The sequence below is a fragment of the Ailuropoda melanoleuca genome, chromosome 1 (assembly GCF_002007445.2).
Source record: "Ailuropoda melanoleuca isolate Jingjing chromosome 1, ASM200744v2, whole genome shotgun sequence".
NCBI lineage: Eukaryota > Metazoa > Chordata > Mammalia > Carnivora > Ursidae > Ailuropoda > Ailuropoda melanoleuca.
In genome coordinates, this window is record NC_048218.1 from 149,220,820 (window position 1) to 149,236,561 (window position 15,742).

Here is a 15,742-nt window from a genome sequence, read left to right on the forward strand (position 1 = left end):
AAATGAATGTAGTCAGTGTGTTATCATATAAGAAAATTCCTTTTTATCCAATAGCAGGCTCCAATTTTCAACTTAATTCTTGGTTTTAGATTGATTTTTCATCTTGTTTGAAAATAGAGTGTCACTAAAACTGTGTTCAGCATTCTCACTAGTGTGGTTGACTTGTGAAAATCTCTTCACTATTCTTTTTTTTAATGATAAGTATTTTTTTGTCACATAGTGAACACCAGTATATCACCAAATAAGCAGAAAAAAAATGGAACATTGACAAAACCCCAAAGGTCTTTCATGAAACAATGTGATCATTGTACACGTCCACATTCCCCAAAATATAGTCACTATCTTGATTTAGGATAATCAATTTCTTGCTCTCCACTATTAGATTTACCATATAACAATGAATCCTTAAATACTACAAGTTAATTTTGTCTTTTTGAAATAATTTTATATAACAAAATTATACAGCATGTGCTCTTTTATGTACGTTTTGTTCACTCAACATTACATCTGTAAGACTTATCTGTGTTGTCTGTAGATGCATTTCTTTCATTTTCATCAATGTTTGGTATTTTATTAATTGAATAGACTACAATTTAGTTATCCATTCTCCTCTTTTCCACTATTCTTGAAGCCACAGTTTACTGTATTTGGGTGTGTACTAGAGAGCTAACAGATAACAGCATTCAAAATAATGTCACTTCTCTAAGTCTGGCCATAGTTAGCATGCTTACCTGCCCTGTCTCTTTATTTTCAGAAATATATTATTCCCCCATGCCAGACTAGCATTAGTCTCTCTATGTATTGGTTTATTAGGAACTGCCTATGGAATTTGATTTTAAACACCACATTTTCAGATGGTTTGAAGCAGTAAAATTCAGGTAGGATCAAGAAACCTACCAATTTTAGAAACATACAAAGTGATTCCTACATTAATAGATATCAAAGTTTGGGAGACAACACATGATAAAAGAACTTTTAATTTAGAATTTCTTACAGTGGTTAAATACAAACCAATGAAGCAACTGATTCTCAAAGCAGTAGATTACTCTTGTCCTTATATTCCTATTAATGTCTGATAGTTTTACCCCATTTTAGAATAATCACCACCTTATCACCCTTCCACCCCCCCTTTCAACAGTATCCAATAGTGTCTAGGACATATCTCCTTTATACGGCATATTAAGTCCCTTGATGTTAGACTTCTGCCTCTCTAACAGAAACCCATCTTTCCCCAACAGCATCACTTCTCTTTCATTTATCTCAAGTAAAGACTATTTTTTTCAAATGCTTTCTCTGATTCATGAGTTTAGAAGATTAAAAAAGGGTCAGCATTTTTGTCTGTCTCTTTCCACTGCTAATCTCAGGCCATTGCTCATCTACTGTCATTCATAATGCTAAATATTTTAATCATGTCTTTGGAAGCGTTGTTGTATGTCATTGATTGGAAAGCATGTTAAGGTCAGTTGATATGCCCATTGCTGTTAGGACACACCTTCTACTGATTTTCTAACAACAACCCTGTAATTGTACTTTATCAAACATGCACTTACACAAACATGTTAAGTTCTGTGGCTGGTTACTTATCACTGTGGTCAGTTGATTATAGAAAGACCAAATTTGTCTGGCATGGTTTACTTTTCACAAAGCCAAGCTGCTTTTCTACTCAGTACTTTGTGTTGGTAACAATCAAAGTATAAATTGATTGTTTAGGATGTGTTCTAATTACTTTGAAGGTATCAAAATTAAGACTACTGGTTTTTAAATACTGTTAAGTAGAAGACAATAAGCCCAGAATGGAGTCACTTATCCTAAGCCCTATGTCCCCAAACTGAGACTTAATTTAATGGCAGTTTTGGCTCTCCCAGAAATGTAGACTTAAACCATTCAATCAGGAATTGCCTGATGAAGCCCTAGTTAAGTAATCTGCCTGATAGATCTCCGCCAACTCCCAAAGGAAAGCAATCTTGTAATAACCTGATTTTTTGCCTAGTCTAACTTTCTTGTTCCCTCTCCCTTCTGTCTATGAAAGTCTTTCATTTTGTATGGCTCCTCAGAGCCCCTTTCTATCCACTAGATGGGATGCTGCCCAATTGGAATCAATTTTTGCTCAAAGTTTTATAATTTTAAATACGTGTCAGTTTATCTTTTAATATTACCCAAGTCAGCTTTTTCTCCCCTTTAAAAATATGAGCAGAAATAATGTCTTTCTGTGCTTTTTCAAGTACTTTTCCCCCTATAGTCTCTCTATATTACAAATAGAGCTGATAGTTCAATACAGTTATCTAGGCATTTAACAAATCCTTAGGATGAAGGCTATTTGCTCATCTGATCTAAATGAACTTGTTTTCTTTAGCCAAGAATCCCTTCCCTCCTCTTCTTCATTTGGATTCTGCCTCTCCTATTATTGGCAATGTTCTCTTTGGACACATGATCACAATTGAATTTATTTATATATACACTTATTTATACAGGCGTTAGTCTAAAATATTAAATGACTTTTGGTGGAGTGAGACAGAAAGGAAGGAACTGGAGGGGGAGAAGTAGGTCTTAAGAGGAGCAGTAATAGGGGAGAGAGAAGTAAGGAAGGTAACACCTGGACTCAGTATGTAGTTAATAAACTATCTCAGTAATCCCGAGTGACCTTAGAGGATAGAATTATTGTTTTCATAATGTACAGCTGGCATAAACAATTCTACATCAATGTGAGCTCTTCTAGGATGATCTTTATACGCACTGAGATACATGAGATTAAGGGGGAACAGCGAGTGGCTAAATCTGCTCTGTGCCTGGCACTTCACTGTCAGTCATGTAGTCCACACAGCAACGGTAATTGTAGCATTATCATTCCCATCTCAAGGAAAGAAAGCTAAGGTCCAGAAATCCTTGGGTTTGAAACTAGGTGTGTGCAGTCTCCTTGGATTCATTTCACCAAACTGTCTCACTTACTACCTAACTTTGTCCTTAGTTTTGTGTATATTTTCTCATTGAAGTACAATCTGTATATAAAGAACACAAATCTAATGTGTTCGGTTTGAGAAATTGTGACCTTTTACACATCTGAGTAACCACCATCCTAGAAAAAACTATGTACCATTTCTACAATGGAAAGTCCCTGGGGCTCTTTTCCAGTCAATTCCCCACCTTCAGGAAACAACCACATTTGCATTTCTGTTGTCATGGTGTAGTTTTGTCTGTTCTTATATGTATATGAAGAAACAGTATGTGTTTCTTTTCTGTCTTGCTCTTTTTGCTCAACTTGATGTTCATGAACTTCATTAATATTTTGTGTATTATTCCTAGTTTCTATCTTTCACTGATGAACTGTAACTCATTGTATTATGAATATGACATTCTCCTATTGTTGGGCATTTGTTGTGTTTCCAGCTTGTAGGTAAATACAAAGGATGTGGAATTGCTGGGCCACATTGTAGGTCTATGTTTAGCTTTATACTAAACTATCAAACAGCTTTCCAAAATGATTGTACCATCTTGCATTTCTACTCACAAATTATAACAAGTCCAGCTGTTCCAGATCTTCACCAAAATTTGATAGTGTCAGTTTGTTCCATTATTTTGTTAATTCTGGTGAATGAGATGTTCTCTCAATCTCATTTTAATTTTGAGGACTAAAGATGCTGATAAAATTGTTGTGTGATCATTTGCCTTTTCCCCCACTTTGTTTTGAAGTGTCTATACAAATGTCATGCCATTATTAAATGCTTATATTGTCTTTTATTATTGATTAGCAGGAGTTACTTAAATGTTCTGAATGTGAATCCTTTGTCAGAAATATGTCTAGAGATAATTTTATGCTATATAATATATATTATATACCAGATATGTAATTAGATGTATTATATATCAAATATATAATTTTCTAAATGGTATCTTTGATGAACAGAAATGTTTAATTTTGATAGAATACAAATTATTGTTAGGTTTTAATTTTATTGTTAGTGATTTTATCTTTTGTTAAGAAACACTTGACTAGGGGCGCCTGGGTGGCTCAGTCGTTGGGCATCTGCCTTCGGCTCAGGGCGTGATCCCGGCGTTACAGAATCGAGCCCCACATCAGGCTCCTCTGCTGGGAGCCTGCTTCTTCCTCTCCCACTCTGCCTGCTTGTGTTCCCTCTCTCGCTGGCTGTCTCTATCTCTGTCAAATAAATAAATAAAATCTTTAAAAAATAAAAAGAAACATTTGACTACCCAACAATCATGAAATTCTTTTCTGTTTATATTCAAGTTTTTATAAATTTAGCTTTTACATTTTAGCACTCTGATTTATGATGAGCTAATTATGTTAAGAGTCTCTTTGTTCCATTTGGATATTCTGTTTTTAAACACTCTTTTTTTTAAAGATTTTTTATCTCTTTTTATCACTATAACGATATACTAAGTTTTGAAATTAGGTAACTCCTACCTTGGCATTTTTCAAGAGTGTTTTGACTATTCTAGATATTCTGCATCTCCATATAAATTTTAATCAGCTTTAAGTTGGTCATTTTTCAGACACACAAACAAAAGCCTGATGGTATTTTGTTTGGACTTTATCTAATCAGAAATAAAATCTTAAAGATTTTGAGTACATGCATGTACTCAGTATATCTTTCTATTTACATTTTTTTAAAAACATTTATTTATTATTTTATTTGGATATCACTGACATATAACATGTTAATTTCAGTTATACAACATAATTATCTGATATTCATGCATATTGCAACGTGATCACCATAAGACTAGTTGACATTTGTCACTATATATAGTTACAAATTTTTTCTTGTGATAAGAACTTCTAATATCTATTCTCTTAGCATCTTACAAAATACATTTTCAATATATTTTTAAATGTACTATTAGTCTTTAATACAGTAACTGCAACAAAATATTCTATAAATATATTTATATATAAATATAATATGCTTTTTCAAATATACTCATAACATGTTTTTTAACAAATATGATAATAGAATATGTGTGTATATGTGTACATAGTGATATATATGTATATATATATATTCCAACTTCCTAGAAGTTGAGTTTGTCAGTGTAAAAACTAAAATTGAAGCAAAGTTTTCTGGTAATAATTTTATAATAATTTCATAATTCTAATATTTATTTCTAAGATTTATTAAATATAGGGGTGCTTGGGTGGCTCAGTCAGTTAAGCGTCTGCCTTTGACTCAGGTCATGATCCCAGAGTCCTGGGATCCAGTCCTGCTTTGAGCTCTCCGCTCAGCAGGGAGTCTGTTTCTCCCTCTGCCCCTCTCCCTACTCATGCTTGTGCTCACTCTCTCTCTCTCTCTCTCTCACTCTCTGAAATAAATGCTATCTTTGAAATTTTTTTAAAAAAGGATTTATTAAATATATAATTTAGGGGCACCTGCATGAGTCAGTCAATTAAGTGTCTGCCTCTTGCTTTTAGGTCAGGTTGAGATCTCAGGGTCATGAGATTTGGCCCCCCATTGGACTCTGCACTCAGTAGGGAGTCTGCTTGAGATTCTCCCACTCACTCTTCCTCTGCCCCTCCCTTCACTCTTTCTCTCAAATAAATAAATAAAATCTTTAAAATAAATAAATAGGGGGCACCTGGGTGGTGCAGAACTTAAGCATCTGCCTTCGGCTCAGGGTGTGATCCCGGCGTTCTGGGATCGAGCCCCACATCAGGCTCCTCTGCTAGGAGCCTGCTTCTTCCTCTCCCACTCCCCCTACTTGTGTTCCCTCTCTCGCTGGCTGTCTCTATCAAATAAATAAATAAAATCTTAAAAAAAAAATAGAAAAATAAATAAATAATATGTATATAATATAATAGTCTATATATTTATAGTGAGTAAGTTAGAAAAGGGAATCATGATAGGCTATAAAGAACATAAGATATTTTAGACATTTTATAGAAGCATACCATAAATATTTTCTGTAACTTTTATGCCAAATAACATTTATATGTGTAGATCATGCCCATTGGTTTTAATAGAATCATGCTCGCATTTTAAAAAATAAAATAAAAATCTGCTGCATTCATTTTTATAACCTATTTTCGCTTCAAGATATAAAATAGTAATCATTCAAAACCAATAAAAGGCTTTCAAATTAAAGTAATATTAAATGATGTGCAGTGTTTATTTCACCTTCTATCAGATGTGAATAATTATTTTTTAGCCTTAAATATGGGCACAGGAAGAGTTCTTTAAATAAATTAAATCCAAACTAGCACTTGGATCATCACCCTCAAAGCTTTTGAAACTCTAATAATTAGTTGTCTGCTGCTGCCTAATTTCATAACTCCAAAGGCAATGGCACTGATAAGTTTCACAATTTTCACAACTTAAATTAATTAATTACTGCAATGTGATTGACAGAATGAGGAAAGAGTATTGTCTATACTGGTTTTTGTTGCCAGGCAAAAAGCCAGAGATCCTGGGCCTAAACAGAAGGAGAGGAAGTAAAAACAAATGAGGTAAAATGATTTTAATTAGGTTGTGGATATACTCTGCTTCTGATAAATTCTGTCCAAAAAAACAAAACAAAACAAAATAAAATCACCAAAAACCAAAACCAAAACAAAATAAAACCCACAAAAAATAAACTTTAATTGGAGAAGGTTCATGCAGAGTGGGGAACCCATAGTGATTCTCTGGGATTTCAGGAAACTATTTAGGATGTCATACCTCTCTCTGTCCCTTATAAGTTCATGTCTATATTGATATAATATTTATGAATGTGATATAATATTTAGACCTTTTGATAAAGCATGCAGCTGGAAGCAGATTTGGGAAGTAAGAGGTGGTAGAAGTGAGAAAGTCAGGAAGAAAAAATTCCCATTTAAAATTTTATTTTTTGAGTAGTAGTGAGATATTTTATTTAAATTAATCATGAAAAATAGAGTAGATTATTATTATTGAAATTTTTTAGAGGCTATATGTTTAGTGGTGCCTTGTGGGTAAGATGCTCTGTAAGGGACTTTAGTGATTCTCAGAGTATCTGATTCCTGTGCAACAAAGTAAATCTTAACTAAGGAAACACACATTCTCTTTCTGATTTTGCCTCCAGCTCACATGAATCCCTGGGTCCGGAAGAACACAGCCTTTCCTCCCTGCATGTGTACAAAGAGAGAGAAAAAGCTTTCTGGTGTCTCTTCTTATTAGGGGACCAATCTCATCATGAGGGCCCCACCCTCATGTCCTCATCTAAACCTGCTTATCTCCCTAAGGTCCCATTTCCAAATATCACCATCACATTATAGCTTAGGGCTTCCACTTATGAATTTTGAGGAACACAATTCAGCACATAACATGATGGCTCTATTTCATAAGTATGCATTTACTTCAGGATTGAATCATCAGTAGTATATATTGAAAATGTTAGATTTCCTGAAATTACTTAGAGATGTCCCTGCATAGCCAATAAATGATACTATAATGCACCAGTGCAAAGAGAACACCCTTTTTCAGTTCTAGCAAAAGTCAACATAGGAAAGCTGTTCTGTGAGTAACTCCTATGAGTTCTCACCACAAAAAGGTTTTTTTTTTTTTCTTTTTCTTTCTTTGTATTGTATCTATGACAAAGACGGATGTTAGCTGAACCTATTGTGGTACTCATTTTACAATATATCTAAATCAAACCATTATGCTGTACCTCTAAACTTATGCAGCGATGTATGCCAGTTATTTCTCAATAAAACTGGAAAAAAATGGGAAAAAAACTCAAATTAATATTTTAGTATTTTAGTGGCTATTTTGTCTCTGCTTTAGTGGGTATACACGAGTTTACACCATTCTTAAATGGCTTCTTGATAGCATCCACAAAATTTCTCTGGTTCTTAAGATCTACTAATTTAGACATACCTAAATTAGGGTTTTCATGTCAGCGTATCTCATCACAGTGTTAGCAGAGATATCCTGAGCCTCTCCAGATACTTCTATCAGAGAGTTAAAAAAATAAATAAATAAAGATGGAGCAGCGGAAGATGTTGAAGTACATGGCAGGTACAACAGTGACCCCAGCCAATTCCTTGAGGAGCTTTGTATCTGGAATGTTCTTTCAGAGCTTTCACAAATTGAGTAAGGGATCCCAGTCTAGGCTAGGATCATCGGGCTCTCTTACTGTATGCAGGGTTGCCCTAGGCAGGAAATGTAATTTCAAGCAAACCATGCCTTTTCAGTGGAGGCGGGTTCCTAAAGAGTGATTCAACTGTGAGTTTTCAGCAACCAATGTTTGCAGTAGATGGAAAATGAATAATTATGCTTGGTGAGCATGGTTTGTTGAACCTCAGATTCGCTTTCAGAGTACCAGCTAAATTCCCCTGGAATGCTGCATTACTGAACACTTTTTAGAAAGTTCCAGCAAGACCAGCTTTTCCTTGGACAGAAAGTGATTTTTCCTTGGATTGGAACCTATTTAAATAGAAAGAAATGATTTTAAACTGAATTTTCTTGCTAAAAAGACAAAATTTTATTATGAAAAAGAGCTCTGTATTTCGAATGAGAAATACATTTCTATCACTTGTTTTTTGACAAGGGCTTTGATATACCCCTGTGATGATTATTATTTGCTAATACTATAGAAGTGTAAGGAAATACATTGTAGGCCTAATAAAATAAATAAGATAAAAAATATAAGATAGTTGAATAAGAAGTCAGTCAATAAGCAAGCAAATGAAATGCAAATATAAAAATTCTCCAATACAACAAAAATAATCCTAAATACAAATGGATGGAAAAGATCTATTAACAATAGCAGCAAAAGACAATCCAATATCTAGGGAAAGCTAACAAGAAATGTGCAAAACCTATATGAGGCTAAGTATAAAACTTTATCAAAGGACATAGAAGAAAACCTAAATATATATGGAGATATATATATATATATATATATATATATATATATATATATATTCATTCTTGGATGTAGTGTATTATAAAGATGCCAGTACTTTGTAAAACTATATAAATAAACTGTAGTTTCTGTCTCTGTCTTTTATTGCATTGCAAGAAAATATTCAGATTTTAATCAAATAAGAAGGTTAATTTGGGATCATCTTATAGAAAATGCAGGCATATGTGCATGAAGGGAGTTAAAGGTTTCTTTCTGAAGTGAATTGTTTTGGTAAATGAATAGAGAAAATAAGTACATCATGATTTCAGATATGAACCCTGAAGAAAACATTGTCAAGTCAGAAAATTATGAATTTTAGATCTGATCTCTAATTAGACTGTTTCTTACATTAGCAATTCCATGTGGTCAACTCCAGCATGAGTAGTTGCTAGGAATTGTGCATTTTTATAATCCAGGTTAATAACTTTTGGAGCAATGCCAGTACTGACCAACAGTTACTTTATACATTCTCTACAACCTAATGATAACCTTATCAGGAATTTCAGAATAATCAACAGGATGGTTTGCTGAATAACATTGTCTCTTTTTAGGTTGCCATGCAATGAGCTAACTGGGATTGTGGCTTTCTCTTCTTCCTAATAGAAAGAGCTTCCCATAGTCCCTTTTTCTGGATCAGCCCTTGCATCTTAAGTGCTATTTGTATACAATTCTCCCATTTTTTTGACATACAATTTCGGACAATTTGTAGCCCAAGTGCACCAGGCTACTTTTATGGGAATTATAGAATGAGAGAAGAAGAAGGGAGTAGGGTCCTATTCCTGCAACACAGACCCACAACACATGTAGCTGCATCTAAGAGCAGGCGCCCCTTTGCAGGATGTCAGATTCATGTCTTGTTCTTACGGCCATCCGCTTGCTAACTTTTTCCCAATAATACTTCACTTTTCTATGATTATCACTTCTAGAATGGCAAAACCCTGAGTCCTTACAGAGTCTATTGTTCTGAGCAGTAAAGAGAGTTTGATTCCTTCCTGAGAGTCATGACAGATCTTATTTCTAGAACATGAATAAGTCCACTCTCGGAAGTAGGAAAACAAATAAAAGGGTAATTAATTTCTCTTCTCTCTTCTAGATATGGACAGGCCAATTAATTCATGCTCTACTGTAGGACGATAAGTCGGATTGCTTTCTGAATGACCCATGTGGTTTTTTTCCTGACTTCTAGCACCAGTCATTTTCCCCTGTCCCTGCTAGTGGGAGGACCTCTAAGATCTCAGCATTCTCCTAACGTCTCCAGATACTATCCCTACTGTTGCCCAGCCGCATGTATGTTCATGGCTCCCCTAAGCAGGTAACATCGCAAGAGAGGCCAGTGAAAGTAGAGAGCAGAGGGCAGGGTTCTTTGCTGGAGCACAGAATAAGAGTGTTTCCAGCTGCATGAAGCGTCAGGTACCTCTCCTGAAGCATAAGAGGCTTCATACTCTTCCTTGCTGACCTTCTGCTTGAAAGTTTCACCTAATAAGTTGATTTTATCTTATACACACGTCATTGTTGTGCCTTCCTTCATGACTACATAGGATTTTATTATTCTAAATTTTATTTTTAAGAATATATTAGTTTACCATTGCAGTGTAAAAAATTACAACAATGGCTTAAAAGAGGACAGATTTATATGTTATGGCACTTTTTTATCACGTCAGAAATTTGGGCATAGCTTAGTTATAGTTTAGCTGGGTCTGCTCAGGGTCTCATAAGCCTGAAATTAAAATGCTGAACTGTATTATTATCTGGAGGTTTGCATTAGGAAGAATCAGTTTCCAAGACCATTCAGGTTGTTGGCAGAATTCATCGTGGCTGATTCCTTGCTGAATGTCAGCTGGGTTCCACTCAGTTTTTGGAGGATGACATAATTCCTTACCACCAGGACCTTTTACAATGTGGTAGATTATTTCTTCAAAACCAGTAATGGAGTGTCTTTCAATCCAGTCTGTTGAGTTGGAGTCTTATACCCCATGATGTAATCATGGGAGTGATAGCCCATGACCTTTGCCATATTATTTGGGGTGAAAGCAAATCACAGCTTTCTCCCTCACTTAAATGGAGGGAGTTATACAAAGTCATAAGTCATCAGGGATCAATTTAGGATGGGTCTGTCACAGAGATTAAGTATGAACAAATAGCAATACATTTTTGAAAACAAGAAAAACAATGAGGGGTATGTTGTCCTATTTTACATCAAAATATGCCATAGGATTTTTCTTTCCAGATGGCAAAGGCTGCTTTTATTTTTTCCCAGTTTTTTGTTTTTTTGTTTCATGTTTTTATTTAAATTCTAGTTACTTCATATATAGGGTAATATTGGTTTCAAGAGTAGAATTTAGTGATTCATCACGTATATATAACACCCAGTGTTCATCCCATCTAGTGCCCTTCTTAATACCCATCACCTATTTAGCCCATCCCCTGCCCACCTCCCTCTATCAACCTTCACTTTGTTCTCTGTGGTTAAGAGTCTCTTATGGTTTGCTTCCATTCCTTTTTTTCCCCTTCCCCTATGTTCATCTGTTTTGTTTCTTAAATTCCACATATGAGTGAAGTCATGTGGTATTTGTCTTTCTCTGACTGACTTATCTTGCTTAGGATAATACACTCCATCCATGTCGCATTTTTCACAGAGCTAGAATAGCTGATCCTAAAATTTGTACGGAACCACAAGAGACCCGTAATAGCCAAAGTAATCTTTAAAAAGGAAAAAAGAGCTGGAGGCATCACAATTCTGGACTTCAAGCTATATTGCAAAGCTATAGTCATCAAGACAGTATGGTACTGGTACAAAAATAGACATATAGATCAATGAAACAGAACAGAAAACCCAAAAATAGACCCATAGCTATACGGTCAACTAATCTTCGACAAAGCAGAAAAGAATATCCAATGGAAAAAAGTCTCTTCAGCAAAAGCTGTTGGGAAAACTGGACGACAGCATGCAGAAGAATGAAACTGGACCACATTCTTACACCATACACAAAAATAAATTCAAAATGGATGAAAGTCCTAAATGTGAGATAGGAAACCATCAAAATCCTAGAGGAGAGCACAGGCAGTAACCTCTTTGACATGGACTGTAACAGCTTCTTACTAGATAGGTCTCCTGAGGCAAGGGAAACAAAAACAAAAATAAACTATTAGGGTTTCATCAAGATAAACACCTTCTGCACAGTGAAAGAAACAATCAATAAAACTAAAAGGCAACTTTTGGAATGGGAGAAGTTATTTGCAAATAAGGGGTTAATATCCAAAATTTTTAAAGAAGTTATCAAAATCAACAGCCCCAAAATAAATAATCCAGTTAAGAAATAGAATATATGAACAGAATTTTTTTCCCCCAAGAAGACATACAAATGGGTAACAGACACATGAAAACATACTCAGCATCACATCATCAGGGAAATAGAAATCAAAATGACAGTGAGATACCACCTCACGCCTATCAGAATGGCTAAAATTAACAACACAGGAAACAACATATGTTGGCAAGGATGTGGAACCCTCTTACATTGTTGGTGGGAATGCAAATTGGTGCAGCCACTCTGGAAAACAGTATGGAGGTTCTTCAAAAAGTTAAAAATAAAACTACCCTAAGATCCAACAATTTCACTACTGGGTATTTACCTAAAGGATACAAAAATACTGATTTGAAGGGGCATATGCACTCCGATGTTTATAGCAACATTATCGACAATAGCTGAATTATGGAAAGAGCCCAAATGTCCATCGGTTGATGAATGGCTAGGGAAGATGTGGTATATATAATGGAATATTACCCAGCCATCAAAAATAACGTAATCTTGCCATTTCCCATAGGATTTGATCAATTAACTTACTGTAGTCAAGCAGTAGAAGCAGGAAAGAAAGAGGAATGATGGAACAGAATTGACAGTCCATAAGCAGATTTACATTCATCTTGATATATGGACTATTGAAAAAAATAACTATTCACTAAAGATGTTGGGATAATAGGATACCACAATGGGGAAAGCAATAAGTTAAAGCTTATCTTACAAGTAAAAAGACTTACTGTTTATAATAAAATTAATATGCTGATTCAAGTTAAAAGAGAGATTAATTTGAAAAGAAATATTTAGAATCAAATATGGACTAGCAGCTTATAAACTTATTACTTGTATGAATATTTCCTTGTGGACCTATGATTCATTTTTCCCTCTTGGTTTTTCAGTGTGAGAATCCACATCTACTCCCTTCAGAGGATTTTACACATAAGAATATATTTCATATTTCATTATGTTATTTTAAAAAGAGCTTCTTGTTAATCTGGACATTTATTTTTAGACCACTTTATTTCTATCCTTCTTATATCATCTCTTAAGCCTAGTTACTTCTTTTCTATTTTATGACACTGGATTACATGAATTAAAGATTGTTTTTCTATAATGTTTTAAATGTTCATGATAGCTGTTTGAGTACAAAGCACTAGAAAAAAATGTTTTATGGAATACTTTTGATACATTGTAGAGTTGACCCTAGAAGGGATTGGTCAATCAATTGATAATCTCCTGAACCTTTTTTTCTGCTCTTATCGCTAATTCCTTTTGAATGTAATTTATTCTCACATAATTATTAAACTATAATTAAATTATAATTTGCACTTATTAGTCCCACTACTCACTATATTCCAGTCACTCTGATCACCTACTGCCCTCTCTCACGTATACATTCACACCAACTCTCTCACACACACGTCACTTGCACAGAAAATCACTCGTGTAAGTATATTTAAACACACATAATCAAAGACTCTCACTTTTTTGAATGTAGTTGAAAGGAAGAAAAGATATGCAAAAACTCTGGGGTAAAGTATATTCTTTGTAACTAAAAGCCAAGCTGTAAATGACTGCTAGTAGCAGAAGAAATCAAGTTTTTTAAAAGGCACATAAGCAATGAGGTTACTACCTTTTACAAAACACATTGGCTTCATCTCTGAGAATCCAATTATCTGTTTGTCTTTTAAACTTCTCAAACTGAAAATAAAGAAAAACAAAGCCACCAAGGGTAAAACCTTGCTTATCATTCATGGACTATACAAATTAGACACAAAAGATCATTTAAAAAATATCAACGCTCTCAAAAGCATTCCATCAGAAAAAAATATTTAGAAATCAGCAGTGAATTAAATCAATGGTCCTGTCAAACTGATGAAGGAATTGTATGCTCTGTTTTCATGACAAACACATCATTAGTGTACATACATTTGAACTGATTATTTCATTCAGCACAAGGGACTTTAGGGTTAGAGTTATATAAAAACTCAAATCACACTTGATGTTTCCCAAATATCATGCTTTGTGTGGCCTAATCAAGATTTCATCAAATGTTTTATTAAGCTCTGTCACAGGAACCCAGCTGAAGCCAGATGATCCCTTATTATTAAGCAAAAGTAAATTGCATTCATTTTTGGTCTGAATCTCAATGAAATGGTTCCTGAAATACTTGGGAAATATACAGAGGTCACTTGTAATACCACCAAAATGCTATAGTGCATTCATGTAGCAGGAGAGCTAGAAGAAATGATGAAATGTAGAAATGGGAGTTTAGTGAAGAAATCAGATATTATGCATATACAAATATCTGCATATCATGAGCATGAGAATTATCAGGGAAAGATGGATGAACTCTTACTTTTATTACAGTTTTATATTTATCCCATTTCTGGTGCAACCACAAAAATCAAGGAAATAGCCAATTATTGTTAAAAAGCAAGTGAATGATTTTTTAAGGTAAATTGAATTATTGTTTATGTGAAAGATCTTGAAAAATAAAAATACCTTCTTTTTTTTCTTGAGAGAGAGCGAGCATGTGCACAAGCAGGGGGCAGGAGCAGAGGGAGAGGGACAGAGAATCTCAGGCAGGCTTCACGACCAGCCCAGAGCCCAATGTGTGGGACTCAATCTCATAACCCTGAGATCATGACCTGAGCCAAAATCAAGAGTCCAACGCTTGGAGCACCTGGGTGGCTCAGATGGTTAAGCGTCTCCCTTTGGCTCAGGTCACGATCCCAGGGTCCTGTGATGGAGCCCCACATCGGGCTCCCTGCTGAATGGGGAGCCTGCTTCTCCCTCTCCCTCTGCTCCTCCCCCTGCTTGTGCTCTCTCTCTGTCAAATAAATAAATAAAATCTTAAAAAAAAAAAAAAAACAGTCCAACACTTAACTGACTGAGCCACCCAGGTGCCCTTAAAAATGCCTTCTAATATCAAAATATATACTAATGATGTCAAAAATATAATATTTTAACAAAATCATTCTAAGCTCTAGAGAACATTCAAAATTGAAGTTCTATGCAAATCCTGTAATTCAGGATCATGTGTAGCCATATAACCCAGTCTGTCTCGGACAGTTGCATTTTATGCCTGGTGTTATGCTGTTATTATTAATCATGGTCCCTTTCACTCTCTAAGTGCTCTTATTTAGCTTATAATAAATTGTGTGGCCATTTTTTTCTCAATTCTAATTAATATAGATAAGCTACAGCAGTGTTCTTTCTACAGACCATGAGAGCAATAGGTCCTCATTGTCTTGTTTCAAGATTATTATGCCTCCTCCCATCTCTCCCTCATAGCCCAGAGCCAACACAAATACCTTGATATTTCCAGAACATTATGCTAGTTCCTTATATGGATGGAATTACGCTAATTATACCTGATGAGCAAAAGTCCTATATACTTGTATAGAAAGCAGACATACCACTTGGTGATAAATAAGCACCCTGCCAAGGGTCTTGTACATTGGAGAAATTTCTAGAACTTCAATAGTTCAGGCCATGTTGCAGTATTGCCTCTGAAATGAAATACAAGTTTCTGTACTTTGTTTCTCTCATCATGAAACAAATTT